The following is a 25025-nucleotide window of genomic DNA, read 5'->3' as shown; positions in this document are numbered from 1 at the left end:
TATTTATAGATTATTGCTTGGAAGATGTTTACAGATTAGTACTGTTCAAACTTTCTGAAATTTCTGTATCCCTGCTGTCCAGTGTAATAGCCACTTGTTACTAGTGGGTTATTTAAATTAGAAATTCAGTACTTCATTAGCACAGTTATCTGAGCCTAAAACCCAATTCCACTGTACATTTTAAAATCAAACTAGCCACATTTCTAGTGCTCAGTAGCCACCAGAGGCTATTATATTGATCACGAGAAAGTTGTTTCGGGCAGCACTGTTCTAAAATCTATGAGGTCAAATCAGATCAGTGTAAAGCTAGGTATTGAATTGTATTATGGCAGTGCCCACCCCAATTACTTTCCCTAGCTCTTCATTAATAGGTGGTAATATTGTGCAATGCTTATTGACTTGCAAAATCTTTGCAAACTGCTGTTATTATTCCTACCTCACAGTGAGAGAACTGAGGCACCTGAGGCAGGTTGGAGTAGCATGCCCAGAGTCACACAGCAGAGCTGGGATTTGTGTTCAGGCAGTGTAGGACTGAAATCTCTCCTAACCCTCGTGCTCTGATGCTTCCAGAATTGTCCTGAGGACTAGTCCTGTGTACCCAACCACTGCATTTATTTAAGGAAAGTTACTGAGGATGCTGTTGGCACAATTCTTTATGAAGACACCTGAAGAGGAACTTTTGCTTCTTCCAAATGCAAACAACTACATTTCTTCTGAGCTTTTGCTTTCATCTTATTTTCTCTATGACTTATGTAATCGCTTAGGTAGAATTCTTCATTCACGCTAGATGCTAGAAAGCTTAATGCCAAATTTGGGTTCCCCTAGAAGGAATTGCAATGTAGGTCAGTATGGTGTTTTGCTAGAACCTCATTCCTCGTTTAGTTTATATGCTCATCTTTAGTTTTATTTTCCTATTCTAAATGTTCACTTTTTATTTATGTAATTCTGTATTATTTAAGTCCCTTTATTTTCGAATCGTGATAGGGGATGGATAGTTAATTAGACAGTTATTTTTGTTAGTGTGGATTGGTAGGACTACAACAAAACTCAATGTCTGGAAACTAACGGCAGAAAATGCACTGACCTTTTGCAATTGGAAACAATAGTTTGTTGCCTCCTATTCAAAATACACTTATGGTTTCTGGTGTAGCTGCAATTGTCAGTTTCCCTTATTCATATGTCTCTCTGTTCCAAAAAGGATTTAAGTTCTGCTGAATAAGCAGGTATTATTCTAAACTATGGAAATCGAATGTCCTGGTTCTGTTCTAGCATTCTGATGAATCATTTGAGTGAAGCCTGAAAATTGAACATTAACAAGTTACTATAGTCACAGAATTTTAAAGATGAAGGGACATTAGGAGTCATCTAGGGAGGGGAAGAGAACCAAGAGGGACTGAATGACTGGTCCCACAAGTAAGAAAGGGGCAGAACTGTTCATGTGAATCCAGATATAATGTGTTACTCTTATCACACTTTCCCTTATCCACATCTTCCAGCCTCCCCATAGGCTATTGTAAATATGATTTAAAAATACAAGTATCTAGTGTTAAACACATAAATATAAACTTTCTTGCCATTGTGTTCTGTGTACTTTAAATAGATAACCAAAATACTGATCTGATCAGTATACCGATAATGTCACAAGCCAAGAATGTATTTTCCTGTAACCCCACTCTATTTGTTTATGGGAGAATCACCATAAACCTATCATCTTCTCTTGATAAACACTTTGAGAAATCTTTCACTTCTCAAAAAGAAAAAAAAAATCCACTTTGAATAATGCATTTTCTCTGTAAAGCACCTCATACCGTGGAGACGCTGCAAGCAAGCTAGGCAGAAGGCCCCCGAGTTTCTGCAGCACTTTTTCACTGGTCAGTCGCAGTACTTTTTCTTACGAGACCAATGATTTCCTCAGTCCTGTTGTCTGCTGTATACTTTTAATTAAAGTGAGGGGGTTGATGGTGGCAGGACTGTTTGTAAATGTCAGCCCTGGAGTTCTAAAATGCCCTGCTTGCCGATGCTTCATAGGGCACACAAGTGCTTAGTTCTCTAGTGTGGCAGAGCTGTCTGTGGGTGTTAAGTGCGCGCCTCAGTAGGTGTTCCCAGGTGTCCTTTCCCACGTCTTTGAAGTAGTTCTAAAAAGGCAGTGAGAAATGAGTGAAGATAGAATAACCCACACTCAGAATAAAACTGTCATTGTATCTGCTTAGGAATCAATCACTCATTTAGGGGTGCTCAGTAGATCCTCCTTGCTCCCTTTTTTCCCTAAAGCTTTGTCTTCGTTTTAATCTGGGTTATTGTTTCATGTCCAAATTCGTCTAAGGGTCAATTTCATAATAAGCTCTGATTTAGGGTAGTTCCAACTTGAGATGTACAATAGTTAGTCTACTCTTGAGATAAAAAAAATAATAAATGGCTAAATTTTTGTTGGTGTTGTAGGAATCATTACAAGTTAACGTGTGCATATATTATGAGTAAACATAGTTAAGCAAGTTTCTGTTGTTTCTCTTTTTTACAGTATTCTTTAATGTGCCTTTAAAATTGTATGGTGTGTAGTGTTAGCTCCACAGAGTCCTTGTGCATTTGTGTATGTGTCCATACGCCAGAAAACCTTTTTGGAGGTTACAGAATAATTGCCAGCCTACTTCTCTTGCAACTTCATGCTATAAATTGCAAGGATTTAGAAGTGTGGCCTTACAGAGTTAGTTATTTCTTCATATAATTGGGCTACGAGAAGGTTATTCTCTGTCACAATAAAAATTAATATTCCCTTTCTTTGGGGGATTAATTTCTAAATTTGAAGACTCTGGGTCAGAGTTGGCTGGGCTATTTCACTGAAATTTCAGCCCCTAAGAAACAAAAATAGGTTTTGGAATAGTTTCTAGGTCACTGGCACAGAAAGCTGGCAAAAAGCTATAACTTACTTTGGATAGTCCTAGTTAGCACCATTCCATCAGTACAGGCTGTTCTTTTAAGCCTGTGACTCAAGTTTAGGAGAAAATAAAATGTAGGGATCCCCAAATTCTTACTCTTATAAAGTTCAGGCTTTGATTCTCCTATAGTTTAGTAGGGCCCCTGACTTGGGGGAAGGGAGACATATTTAATCAGGTGTCAGTTCTGTATTTCACCTTATTAAACTGTCCACATTCATCTTTTATTTTAGCTTTTATTCCAGTTGTGGATCAGACAGTAGAGGCTGTGGTTATACTGAAAAACATGCAGACTTGGGAGGTGATAGTTCCCAGCTATCATTAGTGTAGACTGACCTTGGTCAAATAATGTAAGCTTTCTAAACCTCTATCTTCATCTGTAAAACAATTAATATCTACCTCACAGACTTAACAATGAATAAAAATTATTTATTTGTCTGCTGTGTGCCTGAGTGTGTGTGCCTGACCCTATAAATTTTGATAGTGTTGTTATTCCCATAAAGAATACAAGGCTTAAAAAATTTGGTCCGTTTCCTAAGGTCATGGAGTAGACCCTATCAAGAGTCTGATTCTTCCAATTTAGTGCATAGCCATTAGAACATGGTGCTTCTCATAGTCACCACATCTGAAAGTACTCAGTACTTTATAGGGATTCAGTGTAAGTTCTCCTCTCCTCTTGACAGAGTAAATCATGTGGTTTATTAACTGAACTCTAGCTTTTTATGTGCAAATGATCTATGCATTATCACACAATTTCTGATTTACTGAGGAAGCTTTAATAACTGCTTTATTAATTAAGACCCCTGTCCATGATTTTTCATAGCTGCAGCTCTAGAAGAACCCATAGAACCTTCCAGGCATCATCTCATTAGCTCTTGCTGCCCCTTCTTAATAATGGAGCTTCTTGGCCATGAATAGAGAGCCCAGAGACCTCTCTAGTGACAGGGAGAAGGAAAATGTTCAAGCTCATGACAGCTGGACTGCCCAATCTCAGGTTTACATTGAGAAGGGAAGTGTACCTTTGAAACCAATTGTGAAGTTTTAAAGTGTGAAACACATACTGTGTAAGACTGAAGAGGATGATTTCCATTGAGTTCCATGAAAAAAGATCTGGATGTGGGTAGCCACATTGACTATATTCTTTCAAAAGTGTTCTTCTAATGGAGCTACTCTTGAATATCACAGAGTAAATGAAAGTTATAGAAGCCTGTATTTTTTTTCTGGTTGAGTTTTTTTTTTTCTGTTGGAGAAGCATGATATTTTTCTCATGATTTTTGTATCTTAGATTATGTTGACAGTGTCAGATCCCCAGAGATGTGGTGACATCATCCTGCCTGATTACAAAAATATTTGAATGGCTGGGCTTAGAAACCCACCATTACTTCTTATGATCTTCAGTAAGTACGTGTTGGTCACATGAAATGGGAATGCACTAGATCCTTAATTAAACCTTCAGCCATACTGAAATTCCCATTCTGGAAAGTGGCAGCCCCAGGCCCCAACACAGAGGAGCTCTGCACTATCTCATTTCCCCTTTGGCAAACCCTTCACCTTTGCAAGGCCTGCCCTGACCTTGTCTTGAGCTACAATTGGAAGAGAGAGAGAGACTTGAAAAGCAAGGAGTTCTTGTTCTTTTGGTCCTGACTCAAAGAATGCTATAAATAGAAGGGGCCTGGAGCTCCCATCCTACACTATGATTCTCTTTGGACAGACTAAACATTTGACCCTACTGAGAATACAACTTCTATTTAATCAAAAGGCAGTACGGCTGCTATTAAATCAAAAGGCTTATTCTTATTAGAAATTATTTCAATTCCAGAGATAAATGGCTAAGGCCCTTTTCTCCTGCTGATTGAGATTCTTTGTCGTCGTTAATAGAGCCCTAATTACTAAGACCGTGGCCTAACTTTGGTTCGCTGGCTTACAACTGCTCAAATAACAGTTCCAGCTGTGGAATAAATATAGATGACCACCTTATGTCAAATGTCAGCCTTTTAAAATGTGTTTGGATATATAATGTTTCTTACTAATTTAATTTTGATAAAATAGGATGTAACAGTCCGTTGCTTCTGGTGCTTCTGAGTTGCAAGAATGGGTATGAAGGGATGAGACAAGATGCCCTACATTCAGCGCTCCACAGGAAACACACACAAACCCACAACTTGGTCTCTCTACCTCGCTATTTACCAGGTTTACATGAAAACAAGCAAGGCACACCTTTTCACAGACACCCTCTATTTGTGATTGGGAGGCAGAGTGGCTTAGTGGTTAAGCACATGGGCCTTGGAGTCGGACCTGGCTTTGGATCCCCAGCCTCCAGTTATAGTGGAGGGGCCTTGGGCAGGTTAACCTACCCTTCTTCCTTTAGCCTCAGCTTCGCCGTCTGTTACATGAAAATAGTAACACGAACCAGAGGCTCAAATGAGATAAAGTATGTAAAATACTGGATGCAGGCTCTGATAGTTCTCAATTATTACCATATTTACATGATTTCTTTCCCTTTAGGCCAACCACTACCTAGAACTGTGCCAGCCCCCCACCCTGCACTTTAGGAAGCATTTCTTTGCAGAAAGGTAAACTTCTGGTTTCTTGTAATTGGTCAGACCCTCAGGCTCTGGCTGATTGGGTTCCCAGATGACTGGATGGCTTGCACTCTTTTTTGAGCTTTCCTTAAATAATACCTTAATTGTTAGCTCAAGAGGATGTTGACCAGTCTCTACCAGTCTCCCCTAAATCTTCCCTGCCGGCAGCCCAGGACATTTGAGGAGCTACAGAGCACTTTCCTCTGGGTGTTGAGAGATGTAAGGGCAAGAACTGGAGAAGCAGGGCCTGTGCTTGCCAGGTCCAGACATTTGCTCTCTTATTTGCTCCCAGTGCATCGCTGTAGGGTAGCAGAATTGGGATTTTTTACCCTCCCCACTTCTACAGCGGAGGAAACAGGCCTGGGAGCTTTGCAAGGCGAGACAGAAGTTGAGGCCAAACCATCTAACCTCCCCCGGTCAGTGCTCTCTGCACCTGGCTGCTGTCGCCTCAGCATCAGAGGCCAAGAAAGGAGAGACACAGACGCCAGTGTCACTGACACCTGGGGCTGTCCCCATCATGACTGGTGTCATGGAGCGGCATCTCTGAAGCTCTGCAGTTGGAGAAGAAGCAGAAAGACCTCACCGCTGGGCCCCTCCTGTCCAGTCCCACCCTGCAGTCTGCCCAGCGTACCCGCTGCCCTCGCAGTTCCTCAAGCTGAAACCAGAGGACCATCCCCTCTGCCGGAGCAGGATGTGACCTCCACTAGGCAAAGCACATCTATTTGATCTTGAACAAAAGGCTGCAATGGTGTCTAAAATGACAGCTCCCCGGCGGTGATGTCATGGTGTTTTGTTTGTCTCCATGGAATGCGGGGATCTGATTTCAGTCGTGAAGAAAAATGGTCTGGGGAAAAAAAATTACTTCATTCGGAAAATTCCGAGAAGCCATAAATACGGTTTGCAGCTGATGAAAGCACATTCACAGGCAGACAATGGCTTTGGGATGGAAGCAGAGCCCTCTGGAGAGGCCAAGCCCTTCACCCCCACCCACTGCCACCAGCAGTCCTGCTTCTCCGGGGCTTCTGGCAAGACTGAGAGCAATTCCTCTGTCCGCTGAGGAGATGCTCCGTTCCCCAGTGGCAAGTTGGCTGGGGACAGATTTTCCCTGGTTCTCATCTGAAATTACCTCCTGCCCAGTTCATCCCTGGAGCATCTGGCACAGTTGCGTCCACCTCCCCTGTCCTAAATGATTGACCTGCATTTCTGAGTTCTGAAAGCAAATTAAAAATAACATTTTGTTTTGTTGTTTTCATTTCTTATTCACTTTCTAGCCTTGCAATCTCTTGTGAATCCTTTTCACTTTGCATATTCTTTTCTTTTTTTTCCTACAGTTGGCACAGTGAGAAAGGGGAGAAAACAGAAGATGAAATGCTATTTTGCTTTTCATGAGAAATTTAAGAGTATAATTCCTAGTCCAGATCCTCAGCCCTGAGTCAGGAAGGAGTCACCACTGCCAGGAAAGACCAGAGGCAGAGAGCTTAGAACCAGGGGCAAGTTTTCAAGTGCTCTGCCTCCCTCTCCCCCTCCCTGCCTCAAGAATATAAAAACAATATGGCGAGATTATAGAATTTCGGGAGATCAGAGAAAGTTTCCCTAACCTAGCCCTTCCTTCCATCATTGTGTCTTCCTGGTGCCAGGTCCCTAGGTCACTGAGCCTCTCATTCTGTATTGTCTGTTCCCCTGCCCCCAGCTTTGCAGCGCCCTTCTCTAGGGGCCTGGCCTCCGAGAAGTCCATGGTGTTTCCAGGCCATGGGAGTTGGTTTTTCTTGCAACTCACTACAGCCTTTGATTTCCATCCACAGATTGGTTGCTAGAGAAAAGCCCTTTGCATTTAGTCCTGAGAAGAGGAAGCCCTTCTCTTTGGCCTATGGCTTGGTTGCCAGCCCACACAGGTCTGCCCCAAGTATCTCAGCCCACCAGCTGCCCCATCTGCAGGTCTGAGCTGGGCCATCGTGGCATGGACACTGTCCCATGCCTGGCAGGCACCTCCTGGCTCCCACCTCCACCCTGTTAGCCTCAGTGACCCACCAGGCTGCAGGTTCATGCTCTTGAAAGGAGAGCTTGAAAGGAGAACCTTAGTTCGTGCTCTTGAAAGGAGAGCAGGTACAAGTTCAATGTCAGAGGAATCTCAGGAGGAGACTGCATATGTCCTTTGTGGGGGCTTTCAGCCCCTCGGCCACAGCATCACCAAATGATAGAGGAATAAAAACAAAGCCAAAGCTTCTTCAAATGTCCCCATTAACCCAATTAGTCAAATCCTGAAGGGGAATTTGTCTTAATGGAATTTGACTATATCTCAGTAGAACTTGAAATTAAAAAACCATCAGTTAACATTTAGGAAATGTGGATTTTTCAAGCTCCTGGGATTTGATTTCTAGATACGTGTAGTTTTTCCTCATAGATCAGTGTTGCCCCATAAAATAGAATACAAACCAACCGAGTAATTTTAAATTATCTAGTTGCCACATTTTTAAAAAGCAGTAAGAAGTAGTTGAACTTAATTTTAATAGTATATTTTATTTAACCCAATATATCCAAAATAGTAATGTGGAGTCGATATTAAAAATTATTAATGAGATATTGTATATTCTTTTTGGTACTACCTTATTTTGGACTGGCCACATTTCAAGCCACAGTAGCAGCTTCTGTGCTGGATGATGCAGTTGTAGACAAGTGTCATCTGTCCTGGCAGTGGCTCTGAGAACACAGCTGTAGCCCAGCAAACCAGAGGCCCACATCTGTTTGAGACCATAGGGTATGACCAAATCAGTGCAGGAGCCCATTAGAAAGTAAGTGCTATGGAAACAAAAGAAAAATAGAGCAAGGTAAGGGAATAAGTGCTGATGGTGGGTCAAGTTGCAGTATTAAAGAGAGTAGGTCAGTAGCACATCTGTATGCTAAGAGTTGAAGAAGGTGAGAAAGTTGGCCAGTAGAGCATCCTGATAGGACAGCTAGAGCAAAGACCCTCAGGTGTGCAGGCATACGCCTGGTGTGTTTGGGAAATAGCAAAGATACCAGTGTGTCTGGAGAGGAATGAGCAAGGGGGAGAATATTAAGAGATGAAATCACAGAGGTAAGGTGATGGGGGGCTAGATCATGTAGGGCCTTCAAGGCCATTGCAAGGACATTGCTTTTATTCTGAGAGGGAATCACTACAGAACTTTGATGTGATCTGACTTGAATTTTAACAAGGTCACTCTAGTTGCTGTGTTGAGAACAGAGTGTAGGAAGGCAAGAGTGGAACTAGGAGGACCAGTTAGTTTATTTCCAACAAGATGATGATGGTTGGACCAAGGCTGTAGTAGTGAAAATGACAAAGAATACACGCCTTATGGATGTATTTTCAAGGTAAAGCCAATGGAGTAGGAGAAAAAGAATAGTCCAGTATGACTCCTAGGTTTTTGGTTTGCATAAACGGTGAGATGTCAGGACCATCTGCGGAGATAGAAGAGGCTGCAGGTGGGCAGGTTTATGGGAGAAGATCAAGGGTTCAGTTTTTTTTTTTTATGTTTATTCATTTTTGAGAGACAGAGACAGAGTGTCAACAGGAGTGGGGCAGGGAAAGAGAGGGAGACACAATCCAAAGCAGGTTCTAGGCTCTGAGCCATCAGCATAGAGCCCGACGCGGGGCTCGAACTCACGAACCATGAGATCATGACCTGAGCCGAAGTCGGACACCTAATCGACTGAGCCACTCAGGCACCCCAGGGGGTTCAATTTTAAACATGTTTACTGTAAGAGGTCTGTTTGACATCCAAATAGAAGGGTCAAGTAGGCAGTTGGAATTATGAGGCTAGAATTTGGGAGCGAGGCCTGGGCTTGAGGTACAGATTTGGGAATTCTCAGCATATGGATAGAATTTAAAGCCCTAAGATGCAATGAAATCAAACCATCTGAGTGCACACAGGAAGAGCATCCCAAGGCCCTCCAACAGTAGATGGTTGGGAAGATGGGGAGAACCAAAGAAAGACACTGGGGAAGACTAATCAGAGATGGAAGGAAAACCAGGAGACTATTGTGCCCTGGAAACCAGAGGAAGAGAGAGATTCAAGGAAAAAAATGTGAACTGTATGGGATGTTCTGGCAGGTCAGGTCAGATGTGAGAGATGAGAACTGACCGGTGGGTCTAACAACAACATGGAGGTCACTTTAGTCCTGAGGAGAACAGTTCCATGCGCCAGGGGAACGAAAGCCTGACTGGTGTGGATGTAAGAGAATCTGGGGCAGAACTGCAGACAGTAAGTATAGATAACTCCTTCAGGAGCCTTGCAAAACAGTAGCTGGCAGGGTAAGTGGGAGCAAGAGGAAGCTTTTTTAAAAAATCAACTTTATTGAGGAATAATTTAAATTTGAAGCATGCAGTTAAATGAGTTTTGACAAATGTATACACCCATGTAATCACAACAATCAAGATATATAACACTTCCGTCACCCCAGAAATTCCCTTGTGCCCCTTTATGGTCAATCTCTCCCACCCCCTCCTCCCAAACCCAGCCCCAGGCAACCACTGTTCTACTTTTTATCACTGAGCTTTGTTTCGCCTTTTCTAGAATTTTGTACAAATTGAATCATACAGGATGTACTCCTATGCCTGGCTTCTTTTGCTCTGCATGTATCATAGTTCCTTCCTTTATATCACTGAGTAGTATCCTGTTGTACAGCTATACCACAATTTGACTACTCATCCACTTGTTGTCAGACATTTAAGTTGTTTCTAGTTTGGGGCTATTATGATTAAAGATGCCATGAACATTTGTATACAAGTCTTTGTGTGGACATAAATTTCACTTCTCTTGAGTAAATTTCTAGGAGTAGAATTACTGGGTCATATAGTAATGTATGTTCAATTTTATAAGAAACTACCAAAATGTTTTCTAAAGTGTAATTTTACACCCTCACCAATGATGTATGAGTTCCAGTTGCTTCACAGATTTACCAACACTTGATATTGTCAGTCTTTAAATTGTAGATGAAGATTTTTTTTTTTTTTTTTTTTTTTTTTTTTTTTTTTTTACAGGGGTTGAGTGGATAGACTTGATTTCAGAATAGCTTTAGATTCCCAGACAAGTCTCAAAGACAGAACAGAGAACTCTGGTGCATCCTTTGCCCAGCTTTACCCAATGTTACCTTCTTATGGCACCATAGTATATTTGTCACAACTAAGAGACTGACGTTGACATTATACAAGTAGCCCCTCTACAGTCTCTAACCGTATTTTACCAGTTTTCTCACTCATGGCCTTTCTCTGGCCCAGGAGGCCACGTTGGGTCAGGCCTCAGTCTCTCCAGTCTGTGGCCCTCTCTCCATCTTTCCTTGTTTTTAATGCCTTTTCAGTTTTGAAGAGTACTGGTCAGATATTTCATGGAATGTCCATCAATTTGAGTTTATCTGAGCTTTTCTTATGATTCAGCTGGGGCGATAGGATTTGGAGGAAGAACACCCCAGAGGTGAAGTGCCCTTCACATTAGATCACATCAGGGGCACATGACAGCAACATGGCTTATCACTGGTAATGTTACCCTCATCACTTGGTTAACATGGTGTCTGTCAGGTGTCTTCCCTATAAAGTTACTCTTTTTCCCTTTCCGTGCTCTACTTTCTGGAAGCCAGTCACTGAGTCCAGCCCACCCTCAGGGAAAGGGGATTTAAGTTCCAGCTCCTGGAGGGGGTGGCATCACATGTATTACTTGGAACTCTTCTCTAGGGCAGATTTCCCCTTCTTTATTTACTTGGTTGAATCATTTTTACAGAGAAAGCTTTCTTTATATTTTAATTTTTTGTTTATTTTAGAAAGAAAGAGAGAGCACAAGACGGGGAGAGAGGCAGAGGGAGAAGGAGAGAATCTCAATCAGGCTCCATGTTCAGCCCAGAGCCCAACACGGGGCTTGATCCCACGGTCCTGGGATCATGACCTGAGCCGAAATCATGAGTTAGATGCTCAACCAACTGAGCCACCCAGGCTCTCCAAAAACCTTCTTTTTAAACGATGGGGAAATAACAGCACATTTGTATGTTGGTGGAGCCAAATATTGTGAGAGTTTCTTTGATTTTTTTCAGCAAGTGTTAACAAATTTTTCATCATTAGAGTCCCCACCAGGCCTTTTCTCGTGTCATTTTAAACGTCACTTTTACCCATTATTCAGTTTCTTTAGGCTCCATTGGAAGTCAGAGGACCTGTAGAGGTCCGGGCAGAGTTTTCATAGATGGCCCAGGCATTAGGTCCGGTCATCCAGCAAACCCCTCAGTGCTTACGGAAGGATGGCCCCTCTCCCCAGCCCTCACCTTCCCGCCTTCTCCTTCCTCAGCCCACAGGATCCCAGACAGGACGGGGATTCCAGAGCTGGGGAAGAGCCCGTGTTTTCCTTGGGTAGGAAGGAGCCAGACATCTGTCATGAGGAACTGTGTAGCCAGGGCCGTCTGGCGGGGACTGTGGGAGCTGACAGTGGCTGAGGGGAGGGTTCTAGGGGAAGGAAGAAGCAGATGGAGCTGCTTGGCTCCAACTCAGAATCCAGAACAGTGGGCTCTGTTTCTTCTGTCCCCTCATTGGGAGGACAGAGCTCTGAGGACAACAACCAAGGCTCTGAGCCCTGGCAAGGAGCTCCAAGGAGAGCCAAGTCTGAGTACCCCAGGGAAGCGGGGATGAGATATGAAGGACTTTGGAGGTTCAGGTCAGAAACTCAGTGGTGGAAGAGACAGCCCAGGACAGAGAGGCCCGCGACAGGCCCTGGAAGGGACTTGGGCCACTGCCAGCCAGCTTATCAGCCCCACTTCCCCACCCCCACCCCCAATCCCTACACAGGGAGACTCTCATCTGGCCTCCAACTGGGGAACCCCAGGCCCACATGCCTGGGCCCGCAGGGTGTGGGGGTGGTGGACAGAGGAGTGGTGACAGAGGTGACCTATTCTGGGCGACAGAAATGATCTCCAGGCATGTATTTTGCAGAGGCTAGCAGTATGGTGTCTATATAGATCTATATATTTGTAGATGAATCAATCCATACCCTGCTGTGACACCAGAAGAACGGCCACCATAAAAGAAGGTGGTAAATTCCCTCTCATTCAGAGAATACCGCTGTCTTCTCAACCAGCTGCCCACGGGTTTCTCATCAAGATAGTAATTCATTGTACAAGGAAGGGAACTTACCGTGTGGAAATTCCCGCTTCCTCCGGATAACAGAATGCGCAGTGTTAACCTTGGTGAGTAAGAATCTCCCTGTCCCCCACCACCCCAAAGGCAGCTCTTCTCTGTGGAAGGCTGCAGCCACTCGAGGCCTTATCCAAACCCTCTGCACAGGTCTGAAAACTGCCCAGGACAGACCTCAGGGTGAGCTCAAAAGAACCCATAACCCCATTGGTCGAAGCAGACGTGATAATGTTCTTCCTGCCCAGCATCTCCTTCTTGTGAGGGCAGCACAAGGCTTTTCCTTTGGGGCAGCAGCTCTTCCCCGTCTGTTCATGTGCCTCCACGGGCCCAGGCCTGGCCCAGCGCAGCGGCGCATTTCTCTGGCTGCAGGGATGGACACAGGCTGAGCCAGTCGGAGTCGACTTTGGCAAGCACTGCTAGACTGGGGGCCGGGGCGGAAACTGCCCGACGACGGAGCTGATGCCGAGGGCAGGAAAGCTAAGGGGCGGACAGAGTCCTGACTGAATCCTCGGAGCGCTTGGCTCCAGCTGGTCTTGTCAGTTACAGACCAAGCAAATTTCTTTTTCCCTCCCTCCCTCTCCTCCTCCTTGTCTTCCTCCTCCTGCCTTTTTCTCTCTCTTCTCCCGTTTATTTTGGCTCGGTCCAGTTTGTGGTTTTTATCTCTTGCACTAAAATTGTTTCAACAAATATCCTCACGGCATCTCTCCCTCACGTGCCTGCCGGGGACACAACCACCGACCCCCACACAACCCCGGCCTCTCACCCAACAGTGTTTGAGAAAGGCTTAAGCTCTGGTTTTTCACGGGTGCCACAGGGCTACTGTGGGAAACATCCCATGGTTCCCCAAAGGGGGACAGCCCCTTTTGTCCCCTACAGCATAAATGAGAATGTATTTTTAAAACTGAATCCATGTATCTTCCTGTTAAACAAGAACTTCTTGTTTTTTAATTAGAGAAAGGGGGGATATTATTCCTAATGCACCTACCATGAGGATTTTAGCATATTTCCTTACAAATGTTTCCCCAGTACACATTTCCTTGGGTCTAGCCCTGGTGCTTCACTGTCAGCAGCAGCAGTAGCAGCAGCAGCAGTCAGGTAATGTCATTAGCATTTCTCTCTCACTGTGGTTTTTCATGGTCTCTGTTTTCAACAGCTTCCCTACTCAAAGGTCCAGTCATGAGACTGGAAAGCAAGTAACTCACCTAGAACCAGGTGAGCCCTCTTGTCTAGGAGGGAGCTGTTACTGTAATTAACCATGCTTCTACCATTTTCGGGAATCTGGCCTTCATCACCCGGAGTTTTATACTGATGCCTGGGTCGGACCCCTAGGGAGTCTGCGTCAGTAGATCTGGGGTGGGTTCCAGGAATCTGTATTTCTGAGCAGTTGCCAGATGATACCAATGCTGCAGACTTCAATACACGCAGGACTCACCTGGGAGCTAAAATGCATTTGCTATTCGGGTGATTCGTGGACCCATTCAAGTTTGAGAGCCCTGACTTTCAACTTAATAGTCACTTACTAAACACTAATTCATGCCTCTGTGGTTTTTCAGAAGCCTACCTTTCTCTTCTTGGGGGCCAAGTTTCCGAGTGGGGTATGACCTACAGCTTCACACCTAAAGCCCCTGGGAACCCCCAATGTCACATCACCTAAAATGGGAAACGTCAGCACAAGGTTTCTTCCACTCTTGTGTTATAACCTTCCTCCAGCTGGTTACAGATTAAGGGGCAGGCTGCGGAGGATTGGAGGCTCAGTTCAGTTTCATATTTACTGAGTGTGGGGGACTGTGTCAGGGGCTACAAAAATAAATACAACATGGTTCCCATCCTCTAGGAGCTAGTGGATAATGGGGAGGTGAACATAAAATAAATAAACGCTTGTAAGCTGAGAAGCAGCAGGGTAGAGGAAGGCAGTGTTCCCTGGGAGTCCAGAGTAGGGGCACTCAGCCAGTCTTAGGGACAGGGAGGCTGAGTCGAGTAGGATTTAGCAGTTAGCCAGGTGAAGGAGCGTGGGAAAGGCATCCTCAGCATGAGGAACAGTGAAGGCAAGGAAGCATGAGACATCCAGGTGCTGGCAGGTGTGGGATGGTGAGAAATGGAGCTGGGGGAGGGGAGGGGGTGTGGTGAGGTGGGCCAGGTGCAGACCACTTGAGCTGAAATGACGATTTAAATTTTTTTTTTAACATTTATTTATTTTTGAGACAGAGGGAGACACAGCATGAACGGGGGAGGGGCAGAGAGAGAGGGAAACACAGAATCGGAAGCAGGCTCCAGGCTCTGAACCGTCAGCCCAGAGCCCGACGCGGGGCTCGAACTCACGGACCGCGAGATCGTGACCTGAGCTGAAGTCGGACGCTTAACCGACTGAGCCACCCAGGCGCCCCTGAAAAGACGATTTAGAACCTCCCAGATCTCTGGTCCTCCAGCCCGCGAGCCGGACCTGGAACCAGCCTAGGACTATTGGAGGGTTTTCAACCAGTCCACTAAGTGGCATGACTTGGTTTCTCTTGTTGCTTATAATCTCACCTCAAAGGCAGCAAGTTTGGTCAATAATCACCCAAGCCTCATTGAGGCCTGCACATACCTGGCCACTGCAAGACTTCCTCAATGGCTCCTGTAGCCAGAACCACATATCTGTCTAAGGAGGAGGATAATGTGTTTAGGTCAGGTTGCTGGTAATAGGGAACCATATAGCAGTGAGTTAATTCAAATCCTGCCATATTTTCTCCAGAAAACAGTCCAGTGTTCATATGGGGGCCCTGTGGTCAAACTCAGGCACTTCTGGCATTTGAATCCATTATCCTTGACTGCCTTGCTACTCGGAGTGTGGCCTGGTGCCCAACAGTGTCAGCATCGTTGCGAACTTGTTCGAAATACAGAAAGGGGTCTGTTCCAGACCCGCTGAACCACAGCCTGCCTTATAATCAATCCCCAAGTGACTTATTCAAATACCTGTAATTGAACAAGTTGGCCTATACTCACTGCAGCGAGGGAGACTGCACTCCTTGGGTAACTGTGGACCATCTCAGTTAAAAAGGGGTTTGAAGGCGCCTGGGTGGTTCAGTCAGTTAAGCGTCCGACTTCAGCTCAGGTCACGATCTCGCGGTCCGTGAGTTCGAGCCCCGCGTCAGGCTCTGGGCTGACGGCTCAGAGCCTGCTTCCAATTCTGTGTCTCCCGCTCTCTCTGACCCTCCCCCGTTCATGCTCTGTCTCTCTCTGTCTCAAAAATAAATAAACATTAAAAAAAAAAAAATTAAAAAAATAAATAAATAAGAAGGGGTTTGATACGACTGGCAGGGCTTGGGGTTTGGTTAGGTGAATTTAGGGAGAGCCCAAGAAATCAGGCATTTGTTCTGGAGTGAATGCTCTCAGGAAATGGGACAATTCTATGACTGAATATCTTCATAACTCTTACCTATAAAGAAGGTAGACCAGATACAGGTTACACGTGTAATTGGTAAAGAAGCAGCCATCACTCATATTAGCAAGGAGTAGAAGGTGTTTAGTATTTTGTGGTGGTTTTTGTCTGTGCTTAAATAAAATTACGAGGCAGGCTGTTTTGACTCACCTCGTCGCAATTGCAGAGTGACCTTGACTGATGGCATTCTGTGAGATTGTTTATGTTCAATGAGAAAACATCTAGGCCAGCTTCAAACAAGATTAATGCCTAGCTGTAAGTGTCAGGCCCGTTTCCAGATGTCAGGATCTGCTTTCTCCTTTCTCACTATTTAGGATGGAGAGTCAGTGTTTTAGAGTGTGGTTTCCTTATTCAAGGTTGTCTCGTGGCCCAATATGGTTGCTGGAGCACCAGCAATCCTATTAGTGTTCCAGGGACAGGAAGCAGGGGAAGGGAGAATCAAGAGCACATTTCCCAGCTCCCTGTAAGGAGCTTTTAGGAAACCCCATCCAACTCCTTCCATTTATACCTCATCGGCCATCCCTAGTTTCAAGAGCACAGGGAAATGTAGACTTTTATCTAGCTATGTTGCTGCCCCTCTCCAAATTAGGTCGTTTGGTAGGGCAGAAGGGGAAATTGGGTCTAGAATAGGCTATTGGTAGTCTCTCTCTCTCTCTCAGACAAGGAAGACTGGGCTTAAGAATGGGGAAATTCTGGGCCCTGGGGGGCAGCAAGATTTTATCTTCCCCTCTTTATCAGTATTTAACATTCCAACAACCAGAGCAAGCCAGTCATAGTAAAACAGAATCAGGGTCTCTCCAGTGTCTGCAAGAAATTCTTGTTAAAGGTAGAATTTGCTTCTCAAGTCTTCCACACCACCTGCTGGGAGAGCAGGAGCGATGTGAATGTACCAGCCAGAAGAGGGGCCCCCACGGCCACGGATGGGAGAGCCGTTGGCATGAGACCTGCACCTGTGAGCAGAGTCCATCTCATCTCCTCTGTTAGAAGGCTGTATCCCAGCCCTGGGGAGATGAACAGCAGGAAGAGGGGGGAGAGAACCACTTAAAATGAGGTATGGGAGCTAATAAGACGGAGGCATCCCTTCTCTTTCCTTCCATGAACTAGCATAGCAGCTGGGAATCCCAAAGGTCACTGGCCTGTATGCACAGTAGGGTCGCACTGACGCCCAGGTCACATGACTCACCCCCACCCCCGTCACACACACAACCTCCACCTTAAGTAGACCTTCACTCCCTTCAGGGTGGCCCCAGTCATTTCCCAGAAGCTCCACAGGGACCCCCTCACACGTGCCCTTGGCTGTATGCCAGCTGTCTGCTACATTGCCTCCTTTGACACACATCGGCTGAGCACCTTCAAGCACCCAAGCCCTGTGGTAGACACCAGCGATTCAGGCGTCAGTGAGATACATCGTTATCCCGGAGAGCTGACAGCTTGTTGCAGAGGACGCACAATGATCCCGAACACATAAATCACAAATTGCGGAGAAGCTGTATTAGAGAAGAAACCCAGCGGACCAGCAGGTGATAGGGTGTTCCTTGAAAATACCCCCAAGCAGCCAGGCGTGTTCCCACTTCAGGGCACAGCTGCTGTGCTTTCTGCCAGGAACAAGTTTTCCCCTACAATCCCCATGACTCACTCCCTCGCTTCCTTCAGGTCTTTGTTCAAATGTCACCTTCTCAAATGCTGCCTTCCCCGATGCCCACCCCCATCCTCTGCTCTCCCCAGTTCCTGGCCTCACTCTGTTTTCTCCACTAACACTTTAACACTTTGTTCCACAAGATCCAGGGGTTTTGTCTGTTTGGCCTCCGTCACCAGTGTCTCCAAATATATGCGATCGGCCTTCAGTGAATGTGTGTTGAGTGAATGAATGAGTGAAAAGCTAGCACAAGAACCGGGCAGTCGGGGAGGGCCCCTCGTGCCCTGCTGACCAGGAAGCTGATGAAGCACGAGAGAAGGTGATTTATGTTTTATCACTAGTCCTCTGGCTATTTGAGGCAGAATGGCTCGGAAAGAACTGAGTGTGGAAGAGGGGAGGGGGACAAGGTAGAAGGCCACTGCAGTGGCCGAGGCAGGGAGATCAGGGGGACGGGGCGCTGGAGGAGAGTGGGCGGTGGGGAGCCGCTTGGGAGGTGGAGCAGAGAAGACTTGGACTTGCACACCTGGGCTCTGGAGCCATGGTCTCTGCGGCTTGAGTTGGGGCAGATGGGAGGACGAAGGAGTACGGGGCAAGTCAAGCGGCCCCCTCTCCAACTCTGCCCCATCGTGGACCTCTGGAGCCCCGAAGCAGCTTGCAGAGAGTCTCAGCGTGGCTGCAAGGGTGTGCCACCCGGGAAGGGATGTGGCCCCGCCCAGCTGGGCCTTGACCCCTGCCGAGTCCTTGGGGAGCCTGGGGCTTGCCGGTTACACGAAGAGCAAGGGGTGTGCCCACCCCCGCCTCTGGGAAACTTGTGCTCAAGCCCTGCTGGGGTGCGTCGGGATGGGAGGGGAACAGACCTGCCCTTTCCCACCCCCTCTCTCCTCTGCAGCACCCACTGCTCCAACCTGACCTACCTGGCTCAGCTGACTAAAGTGTCCACAGGGGTGAGATGCAAGTAATTAACTAGCAGAAGCTCTGAAGCTCCCCAGATAATGATCGGCCCCGCAGACACCCGTGTCAAACCCTATCCATAGAGTTGGAAGGAGGAGGAGGGTCAGGCTCCCCAGAATCCTGAACCCAGCAGGTGACAGACACCCAGAGTCCAGTCCAGCACCCTTCTCCAAGGGCTCTGTCCCCACTGCCAAGGCTACCAAGAGTGGCCCCTGACGAGCCCATGGGCCACCAAACCATGCCCGGTCTCTTCGAGGTTTGCACCTTCTCAGTGTCCCCCACTTGCCCTCCTGTTCCCACCTTCCCATTCCCCAGACATACTCTGATCCCATCCCCACTCTGCCTCCTCCACGAAGTCACCCCTGGCTGCCTCGCCTTCTTTGTGTTTCTTTCCTGGGTTCTTTATCGTCTGCATCCTTATTTCGGCACTTGGGGCTGTTGTGTTTCATCCGCTGGCTTTTTAATTCCTATAGGCTGAAGGGTACGTTTTACATGCCCACAGAGTGGTGGTGGTGAGAGCACAGAACTACAGCAGACCGAAGGTGCGTTCCGGTCCCACCCGCTACTCTGTGACCTTGGGCAAGGAACTTCTCTGTGCCTCGTTCATAAAGAGGCTACTCATGGCCACTTGAGAGGTTCCTGGAAGAATTAAATGGAACGCTCTTTGCAAAGAACCCAGCCTGGTGTCTTGTGCTCAGTAGAGACTCCACACATGCCAGCTATTATTCCAGTATGACAAATCTCCATATCTGACATTGCACCAGGCATTCAGTAGGAGCCCAGTAAGTGCTCAGTGGCTACATGTGCTCAAGCTCTGTCTCTAGTTGCTTCACATGGATTATACATCAGAACATTTGTTTCCATTTCTCTATAGACTCGGATCAACACTGCAAGACTCCAAAAGCACAAGGCTGATCTCTCATTTCCTTAGAGCCTGAGTCAGCAAAGAGACAACAGGTCAAGTTCACAGATAAGTGTAGAAATTGACCTTGGACCCCTCTCAAGGGGCGGAGAGAAACTTTCTCACAAAAATGTTTGCTATTCCTCCCATCCTTTTCCTCACAGACATCCCCAAAGCAAGAGCAGTCTCTGGGGAACCCTCTCCTTCAAAGACAGATCCCATGTGACCTGTTGCAGTGACTGAGGCTCTATCGAAGACTGGTGTGGTCACCATGACCCCTCCCTTATTGACCTTCAGGCCTCCAGGTCCTGGACCCAACATTTTACATACATATGTCTCCTGTCACAAAAACCTCATTCTACAGGTGAGGAGACTGAGGATTGGCAAGGTTAAGAAACTTGCTCAAGGTCACACAGCTGGTGAGTAGCAGAACCAAGATGTCCACTCAGTTTGACCTCTACCAGTCCATGCTCCTGCCTCTGGGCCACTCCCTTTTGAAGTGAGGCAGTCACTGGCCTAGAATCTGGGCCAAGTGATAGACCCTCCTGCTGGAACCTCAGTCTCATCCCTTCCTAGACAGAGGGAGGAACGGCCACCCTCCCACTGCCCAGGTGAGGGCTTTTGGATGGGGGCAGGAAGAGAGTAAAAGGTAAAAAAAAAACAAAACTCATTTATGGCTAACCAGATTTCTGTCTTGCAGCAATTTATATCCATTTCCCCTAATTTAGGCAACTCTGAATACGAGAAAAGCATTCAGCCGTTTGAAGAATGCTATTCAACTCATGACAAAGAACAATTCTTTTGAATCTGTGAGAATTTTCTGGAAGTCACATGTCATTTTCACTTTCACCTATTAAAATTGAAGCTTACATTCAGCTTTTTAAAAAACTCCTCAGTTTGCAGAGGCAGCCAGCAGCCAGTGGCGCAGGCCGGGTCTCGGGCCCTTGCCAGAGGTCGTCACTCTCTGGAAGCACCGACCAGCTCAGCAGACCACAGCCTTGGGCTCAGACATGAACTGACCTTGAAAGAAAGAAAGACCTGCACAAAGATCATAATGAACCAACAGAAAATATTCAACATCCGTCATTATCTCCACTTACGTGGGGCTTGGGAGCGGGATGTGGCACATTCCAAGAGCTGCTTTAGGGAAAACCAAGCCACGAGGAGATGGCATTCCTGGGCTGGATGGGAGCCTGAGGCCTGGATGGGGCCTGCTTTCTGCACATCTGCTTCCCTCATAAGGGATCCCTGACTCCCAGGCTCTGCCAGGCGGAAAGCAAACCAGCCCTGGGCTAGGGGCCAGAGCAAGGACTTACCTGGAAGAGACATCTGCTAAGCAATTTGACCAAAAGCAAACGCTGCTAGTTTAATGATCATAATTTCCTACAGCAGGTTCCCCCAGCACCTCCGCTATCGTGTTAGTGGAATCATTTTTCAATTTACTAGGTACAGAGCAGACCCAGTGCACAGGGCCAGGCCAAGGGTGTGTGTGCGTGTGCGTGTGCGTGTGCGTGTGTGTGTGTGAAAAATGCCTGCGTTTTTCAGGAGTGAGGATATTTGCATAACACAGATATCTTTGCAGATACCAGACAAACAGGAAGTTTCAGAACTGATGCCATTTCCTTTCGCTGTGAATCAGCAGCCTCTCTCTTCTCACACAGAAATGGTGAAAATCACAGGGTCCAGCCCTGGAACATGAAGTGCGAGAGAAGAGCACGAAAGCATCAGAAGTCACCTTCTCTGGTGGGGTGCTTCCCTGGGCGCCTACCTGCACTCCTCAGGCCATCCCCTTCCAGCTACCCAGCTTCCTGGAGCGCTTCAAGATATGTTTGGATGCCCACCCTAAACACATTAGCAAAACAGTCTTCATCCACACAACCTATGTTATACCAGTGCTTGGGATGGGGCCCAACCGGCTCTAGGGGGACCTCCCTCGTCCTTGTTCCCGGCCCCAGGACTGTATCCCAGAGGAGCTCTGTGAAGTAACACGCCCTGGATGTGGCACCAGAAAACCTGGGCTCAGATCCCTGCTCCAACCAGAGAGGGGCCCTGGGCAAGCCACTTTCCCCTACGAGCCTCAGTTTCCCTATCAGTTACGTGGGACTGATAGTGGCTCCCTGCACGTTTGGGGCTAATGATACAAGCGCAAGGCAAGAAATATAAGGCGGCAAATAAAAGCACAGGATTTGGAGTCGGATATCTGAGTGCAAAACCCAGCTCCAGTGTGTACTAGGCCATGATGCTTGGGGCAAATTGCCTAACTTTGCCAAATGTTAATTTGCCCAGTTATAAAATGGAGGTAACGACAGTCTGTTGAGAGGATTCAGAGATATGACCACCTTGCGCAGAGCAGAGTCTGGCTCACAGGAAATTCTCAACAACACGAACCAGTTTTCCTGCTGCCCCGGCCCCCCCCACCGCCTCCCCCCCGGCAGCACTCCTCCTTCCTCCAGCGCCTCCAGGTGCTGTAAGATCCCGGAGGTGGAGACCACTGCATGCCTCGCTGGTGAGGGTCCAGCACCTGGCTTAGCCCGTAATCAATCAGCTGAATGAATGAATGGATGCTCCTGGTGCGTAGCAGGTGCTGAGGAAATCTATCTGTATAAAATAAATTTATACCAAAGCCACAGACCAACTCCCGCCCTCTCCGTTTTTGAAATTCCTAAAAGGGGGGCAGTAGAGAACAGTGATGACAAACATCCGGGGCTTAGACAGCAGTCAGGTCTGGCGTGTCCTTTAATTTTCCGCTCTGAACCTAATTAGGAGGTAGACGAATGTGTCAGGTAAGTCCCAGCTTCACGACCCGGGAAGATGATTCTCAAACTTGACTTTCTTTTCAAGATTACAGGCCTTGCGTCTGGTATCCCTCTTGCCCCATTTCTCTTGGTTTCCTCCTTAGGTCTAATGGCCTTTTCTTGTTGAAGAGCTGGTGCCTCTGAAGTCCAGCCAGCTCCCCGTCCCCAGCCTCTTGGAGGACAGCGAGCCACACCCCACTGACTTACCAGCCTGCAGGGGTGCAGGGGTGCGACAGGCTGGTGTCTGCAAGAGGACAGCACGCTCACCCCAACATTTGCTCTGGGGCACGGCCGTTCAGCTCTCGCCTCGTGCCCTCTGTGCCAGGATAGTGCTCACTGGCCACTCCTCCGAGAGTGAGTCCAGGATGCCGTGGACGTACAGCCTGAGTGCCCAGGTCTGGAGTCAAACAATCTGGCTTTGCACGCAGACTCTGCATGGACAAGCCATCTGATCTGCTACCTCTCTCAACCTCAGTTTCCCAATCTGTACAACGGAGACCAGTGCTAGAGCACTGGGTGATGCAACATTTAATAGCTAGCTTTGGCGCCAACCTATTAAGTGAATCCAGCCAGTACCAGGTTATACCTGCTAAATATTAGCTCTGCTCATTTCTACTGCAGAGGTGGGTATGGCTCCAGGCACACCGTAAACACTCTAAGCACTAGCCACTACTTTGACTACTTTTAAGTTTTGCTCGTGTCACGTAGTTCCCAGTGGAGGGACGTTCAGAGGTGGGATGGCCCTGGAGAGGCCCGGTCTTTGCCATCTCCCAGGTTGACTAAGGCCCTCCTGCCTTCCATTGCTCGCCAGAACCTTACGGGACTGCTGGGGATGGGACAGGACCTTGGGATGTTGTCTGCCTAATGTGAGTCATGGTGCCTCCCCATGGTGCTCATGGCAGGAGTTCTTTTCCCCATGAACACTCTTTGCGAATCTTTATTACAGCAACAAAAGAGCCAAATAGCTGGTGGTCCAGTCCCGGGATGAGCACTGCATGTCGTATGTAAGCCAATCGGACAATAAATTATATTCATAAAAAAACATTTATGGTATAAGCCAAGCCAGTGTGTGGCTAACCTATCACACGCTGGGGTCCCTCGCCCTGTCTTGGAAGGAAAAAATCCAGACGTGTCACTACATAGGATCTGTGTCAGAAGGCCAGAGTCCCTTTTCCTCATGTTTTGGACCAGTTTTTAAAAAGGAGTTCCCAGGACATTAGGAGCATGGAGGCAGCCCTCCCCCACAGCAGGAGTTGAAGCTCAGGCATCCCCAGGTCTGCTTCCTGTGCCCCAATAATACAAAGGGAGAAACATCAAGGACGCTGGGCCCAGCTGGCCAGAGTCTAGAGGTCATGTCTGTCCCCAGGGAGAGCCCGCTGGAGTCCATGTCTGCTAAGGGCCAGGATAGCCGCTCACTCACGCTGGAGGCCTGTGACCCCCTGCCTGGGCTCTGATGGCCTGCTGGGCCCCTGCTGTGAGGAGTAAAAGTGGCCATCGATGTCCTGCAGACCCGGCAGTCCCACCATAGAATGGGCTGCTTGTCTATGAGGCCCTCTCCTGTCAGCTCATAAAAAATGGTCCTGTTGGAGGAGTGTGGAAGCTGGCCAGGGAGGGAGCTGACCGCACCTCAGAGCAGTGACTCTAGAAATGTCGCCTAGGTGATGGTTGCCCATCAAAGCCAGATAACAATGCAAACCCAAATGGGATTTTCTGGTAACTGTTTTATCAGCAGACTTTTTTTTTTTTTTTTAGAACTGCAACCTTTGTGAATAGGACTCCCAGGGAGAGTTTACCATGGGTTTTTCGAGCAACTGTATCTATCCTTTGCTATGTCATGACTATGAACAATATAACATAACATTGTAATCATAGAGCTACCATTTCCTGTCTATAAACTATGCTTCTATCCTGAGCAGGTATTTATACATGTTCTCTCCTTGTAGCTATTCCTTGCCAAACACCCATGAGAAAGGAGTTATAGTAACAATTCTTCTTCTTCTTATACTTTTCATTCTAGTTTTGTGTCATTATTAATAAAAAATTTCATTAATAAATGTAATAAATCAAGAAAATAATTAAATAAATAAATATTTATTAAATAAATAAAATTTATTTAATCAATAAATTAATACAATAAATTGTATTAATAAATGTTGTAATAAATACAACATTCATTAAGCTTTTTCAACATGCCAGGCATTGTGGTCATTGTCTTATAAGTGACATCTCACTCGTTCCCTCCAGAGCCACATAAAGTATGTACAATTATTACCCGTTTCATGGATGAGTAAGAGGAGACCTGGGACTCCAGCCCAGACCTGCTGCCCCTGGAGCCTGTGAGCTTCCAGCTGCCCAGCCCACCTCCCTTCTCAGCCCTGCTTGTCCTTCCTCCTCTCTGGCCAGCAGAGGCAAGGGCCACAGGGCTGCATAACCCACGCCCAGAGTGCGGGCAGCTGAATCAGCCAGACTCCAGAATGCAGCAGACCTGACTTTCCCAGCAGTCGGCGAAGACCAGTGGTAACTCTCCCGTTAGCACAAACAAGCTAGTCCAAATGACTTCTGAAGCTGCCAGGGCAATTCTGGATTGGCCACTCAGACTAACTGGATTTAGACTGTGGGGTTTGACATTCGAGCACAGAGGATGGAATAACATCAGCTGAAAGTACAG

At 46.9% G+C, this 25025-nt stretch overlaps 1 long non-coding RNA gene across 1 annotated transcript; it reads right to left on the bottom strand.

Annotated features, from left to right (window-relative positions):
- Nucleotides 1-618: 618 nt before the first annotated feature.
- Nucleotides 619-12726, bottom strand: LOC122211309. Its single transcript, XR_006198619.1, has 3 exons — nucleotides 12657-12726; nucleotides 8116-8250; nucleotides 619-821 (listed from the first exon to the last, which is right to left on the bottom strand). It is a non-coding gene; the product is annotated as an uncharacterized LOC122211309 (long non-coding RNA).
- Nucleotides 12727-25025: the final 12299 nt, after the last annotated feature.

The sequence above is a fragment of the Panthera leo genome, chromosome F2 (assembly GCF_018350215.1).
Source record: "Panthera leo isolate Ple1 chromosome F2, P.leo_Ple1_pat1.1, whole genome shotgun sequence".
Taxonomy (NCBI): domain Eukaryota; kingdom Metazoa; phylum Chordata; class Mammalia; order Carnivora; family Felidae; genus Panthera; species Panthera leo.
This window is presented reverse-complemented; position numbering and strand designations above follow the sequence as displayed.